The sequence below is a fragment of the Alosa sapidissima genome, chromosome 7 (assembly GCF_018492685.1).
Source record: "Alosa sapidissima isolate fAloSap1 chromosome 7, fAloSap1.pri, whole genome shotgun sequence".
NCBI classification, from domain to species: domain Eukaryota; kingdom Metazoa; phylum Chordata; class Actinopteri; order Clupeiformes; family Clupeidae; genus Alosa; species Alosa sapidissima.
In genome coordinates, this window is record NC_055963.1 from 18,594,472 (window position 1) to 18,599,471 (window position 5,000).

General features: G+C 49.1%; 1 protein-coding gene across 1 annotated transcript in view; it reads left to right on the plus strand.

Moving 5' to 3' along the window:
• The window catches only part of LOC121713474 (calmodulin-binding transcription activator 1), a 191,738-nt gene that overhangs the window by 186,600 nt on the left and 138 nt on the right, over positions 1-5,000 (plus strand). The window lies entirely within an intron of this gene.

The window sequence follows — 5,000 nt, forward strand, 5'->3', positions numbered from 1 at the left end:
ACATGCACACACACACACACACACACACACGCACACACACACACGCACAGACATAGGCAGTTGTTATGCTAACAGGGAATGACACAGAGCTCCCAACACACAGCGCCATGGTGCCAGTTTATTTAAAACTGACTAAAATTAGACACTTTAATGTTATTAGTTCCCCCCCCCTCATCCTCTCTAATCCTCACACACGGCCACATTTTCTTGGCCACGTTCGCCCCTCACGCACATATGGGTGGCTGCAAACAAACGACAAACAAGCGATTATGAATCACCCCAGTTATTGGCTTTCCCCCCAAATTCCAACCTTTCAATCATGGCTTCATGAAACAGTGGCTCATTTTTAATCACTTCCCAGCTAAAAAAAAGAGCCTGCTCAACGCTCTGTGTGCGTCACCATTGGGCTGTTGTGGGGCGCTTCTAACGGAAATCCTCTTCTTAAACCAGATCTCAAGGCTAATCATCGCTACTTGTTCCCTGACAATAGGCAGCATTAAAAAGGGGTTAATTTGAGGTCCCCCTCTTGACAAGGGGATTCGACCTTCTAATGATGAATTAGGTGCTATGGGAATCTGAAAACACGCTCCTCACAGAAAATAAGAAGCAAGTTACACATTTTTAGGTACTCTGAAATTGTTGTGTGTGTGTGTGTGATGTGATGTCAGTCAGTGTCACTATGTGAATGTGTGTGTGTGTGTGTGTGTGTGTGAGAGTGAGTGTGTGTGTACAGTATGTGTGTGTGTGTGTGTGTGTGTGTGTGTGTGTGTGTGTGTGTGAGTGAGTGTGTGTGTACAATATGTGTGTGTGTGTGTGTGTGTGTGTGTGTGTGTGTGTGTGTGTGTGTAAGTGTGTGTGTGTGTGTGTGTGTGTGTGTGTGTGTAGTTCTGTGGAAGGCAGCTTAGCACATTTGCACTGATAACATTAAGCAAGTGGAGAAAGACACACTGCGCCCCTCTGTCCTGTCCACACACCTTGTCCTCTGATCCTATACGTCCTCCTGGGCATTTTTAGCCTGTTTTGTTCTCCGCCTTTTGTCTACGTCCGGATGGTGTCCCCACCCCCCCTACCTCCGGGCACAAACGAGAGGCTGATTTTACGCATCAGGTTTGCCTAATGGAATAGCCCCGGCCATCCCTTTCATGCCATTGTGTGGCTCTCGCGCCAGTCACCGGGCCGCTCTTTGTCGACGGACAACGGGCCGCGGCTATTTGTTTTGTCCGGCGGAATGAGAGGTCACCGGAAGAGGGGGAGCAGAAAATTGGAAGCGCTCGTGCAATCGGTGAGAACACAGAGGGGAGCGGACGTTAGAGACACAGAATCACTCTGCAGCTCGACTGCAAGGGGAGGGGGGGGGGAGCAAAGGAGTGCAAAAGACACCCGGCAAAGAGAAGAAGAAGAACAATAAAGAAGCCAGACTGAAGGAAAAGAACGAGAGAGAGAGAGAGAGAGAGAGAGAAGAAAAAAAAGAATGATTGCGGAGAGTGATAGGGAGAGGTGAGGGGCGGGAAGAGGGTTGACAGAGATGGACAGAGATGGAGAGATGAATAGAGAAAGAAGACGATGGGGACGGAATGAAGAGTGTGAGGGAGAGAGAGAGAGAGCGAAAGAGAGAGAGAACGAGAGTCAGAGTGAGAGAGAGAGAGAGAGCTGAGAGGGAGAGAGCAGAGAGAAAGAGGTCTGTATTGTGCGGAGAGAGAGAGAGAGAGAGAGAGAGAGAGAGAGAGAGAGAGAGAGAGAGAGAGAGAGAAGAGAGAAAAGAGAGAAAAGAGAGAGAGTGAGGCTGGGGACAATGAGGCAGATCAGTCTAAGCTGAGGGTGCTGGCAATTAGAATAAAATGAGCTGGACCTTGGCAAAGGCTAGGGCACATCGCTGGGGCCCGGGGCCCCTGGCAACCACAGGAGAGGAGAGGCCGAGGAGACTCTCCCGGTGATTAAAACCAAATGATTACCCCTAACGCCCATCCACTAGCCCTGCCCCTGCCGAGGGGTCACCCCTGCCCGGGGGAGAAACACGAGAGGCTGACAGTAATGAGATCCACGCCCAACGCCCCCTGCACCCAAGCCAAAAAACCCTGTCCCCACCCACTCATTTTGTGCAAGGACAGTTGACCATTTATGGATGGAGATTCTGCTCCCTTTTTGCCCATCTTCCCCCTACCTCACCTCTGTGCTTCTTTCTTTAGCTCTTCTCACTCTCTTTCTCTCTCTCTCTCTCTCCATCTCACACCTCTCTGCTTCCCTCTTTCTCTCTCTGTCCCTTTCACACCTTTCACTCTATCTTCTTTTCTCTTCCTCACCTACTTCTTTCTCAGCATGTCTCCCTTTCTCCTTCCCTCCCTCCTTTCCTCCCTCTCTCTCTCCTCTCTCTCTCCTCTCTTCCCCTCTCTCTCTCTCTCTCCTCTCCTCTCCCACACCTCTGACCTCCTCCATCCTGTCTTTCTTCACCCCTCCGCTGCTCTGTTTTCTCTTGGCCAGCGTCTGTGTGCCGTCCCTCTTTAAGTGGGGAACCCAGGCACTGTGAGTGCCCTTCGCCCAGGCGCGTCTGCGCTCGTCTCCGTGCTGAGCTCGGCTCTGTGCTGATTACTCATGCTTCCCCCATCGCTGTGGCCAATTGTCTCCCCAGTTGTGTGCTTGGCAGGGATTTGATGCGGGCGCCATGTTGACGTCACACCGCTATTTTCGGTGCGTATTTTGTATTCCGCCATGCAAAGCTATTCTGGTGAACATTCCTGTCCTATCAAATATTCCGTCAAAGAAGCTAAGGTAGAGCCCTCTGAGCATGGGCCATAAGCCAGCAACACACACACACACACACACACACACACACACACACACACACAGAAAGAGGTAGAAACAGGTCCAGGTGGGTTTGTTTCATCCTAAAAGCTTAAAAAAGCTTAATCCCCTTTCTTGGAACGGGCCTCCTCTCTTGGGAGTTTTCTATATCTGACAGATCAAACAGAGCACTCCAAAATGGCACTCGTCTCTGCCTGCTCTCCCCCGCCATCTCCCAGAAAGCCTCCCTGGGCTCGCCGCTTTGCCTCACCTGCACCTGCCCGCACTGTGCCACCTCTAATCCCATAATGTTCTCTCTGCAGGCTGTGCTACACACACTCACACACACACACACACACACACACACACACACACACACACACAAACACACACGCACACACACTCAAGTGCCATTGAGCAGAAAACTTTATGTCCCCCGTTGGAGAAGAGACGTGAGGGGATGTGGGCTGGAGTATGCAACGCTACAGTACCCCTCCTCTCACCTACTTACCACTGCTGCTAGATCATGTCATTCCCAATCCCCCCGTAGACCTGCTCCTCATCTCAATATCCCCTCCTCCCTCAAACACACAAGGGCGTCAGATATGAGGACACCGGAGAGAGAGAGAGAGAGAGATCAACCATAAATAATGCAGAAGGAAGGAGAAAGAACAACAACAATGAAAAAAAATGGTTATTGTTGGAGTGATCAACAGTGAAGAAAAATAGATAACTGATTCCAACTTTGCAATTCCCAGCATGCATCCGGAGGGAGAGAGAGAGAGAACGATGGGCTTCTTTGTAGTGCGAGCGTATTGAGGCTCCTCCGTTGGGTTGTAGTTACTCTGGGTGATCATTAGCAGAGGCCCTGCACTCGACTCAACCTAGCCCAGCTAACTGGAGGTCCTCTGGGCCCCAACATGGCTGCCTGGCGGGAGGGGGGGGATGTTTGGATGTAGGAGGATCTGGATCACAGACGAGCACAGTGGAGTGAGGAGGGACCAGAGCTAATGGTCGGCCGCGCCGAGAGAGCGATGCGTTTACTTCGGCCGGGCATCCCAAACACAGGCCCTGAGGGGGCAACGCAACGCAGCGCAGCGCTCAGCTCTCGGTTTCAGTTTCTATCTTTCGCTCCTCTCGTTTACTTTTGTTCTCTCTCTGTCTGTCTCTCTTACTCCCTCTCTCTCTCTTTCTCACTGTCTCTCTTACTCCCTCTCTTTTCTTCCCACACTTTGGACAGTGATGATGAGCCACCTGTTAAAGCATCTGAAAAACTCTCAGAAAGTGGTTGTTGTATGTCTGTCTATGTGTGTGTTTGTGCAAGTGTGTGTGTGTGTTTGTGTGTGTGTGTGTGATAGTAAGTTTTCCCGACTTGAACATCCGTCTTCAACCCTGCAGTTATATATATATACTGTAATTCTATATGGATAACCAAGCAACATTTCATCATTGTGTACATACTCCAAGCCAATGGGGATTTCATGGGATTCTGAATAGCAGCTGTGCCTTTTCCTACAGATTATCCGCTTACACACATACACACACACACACACACACACACACACACACACACACACTCCACTATCAGTTTCTCTCTTTCGCTCCTCTTGTTTGTTTTTGTTCTCTCTCTGTCTATGTCTCTCTCTCTCGCTCTCTCTCTATCAAATTCAAATTCAGAACGCTTTATTGGCATGACAATTCGTGAAGAAAGTATTGCCAAAGCATACAGTGTCTAAAACTCATCAAGACTAAATAACAGTCATAAAACAAAATCTATCTCTCGCTCACTCTGCCTCTCTGTCTCTCTTTCTCTCTCTCTCTCTCTCTCTCTCACTGTCTCTCTTTTTTCCCACACTTTGGACAGTGATGCTACCTGTTAAACATCTGAAAAACTCTCAGAAAGTGGTTGTTTGTGTAACTCTCAAATCCCAGTGCCCAACCACTGATCTCCAGAAGCTCCAGAAAGCAAGAGAGCTATTGACTGTGGTGTGAGAGAGAGATATTTGTTGTGAATACTGTTATTAATGGCGACTGTACTTGTTATTACCAGCATTATTACATTGTAATTAACTTCTGCTTTCACTTGTTGTGAAATACTGTAGTATGTTACGAGATTGTGTTACAAGAGAGAGAGAGAGAGAGAGAGAGAGAAACAGACAGACTGTGGCTTGTCATAGTACAGCCTCTCCCCTTACAAGGGGTTAACTCTTCTCTTTCTCTCT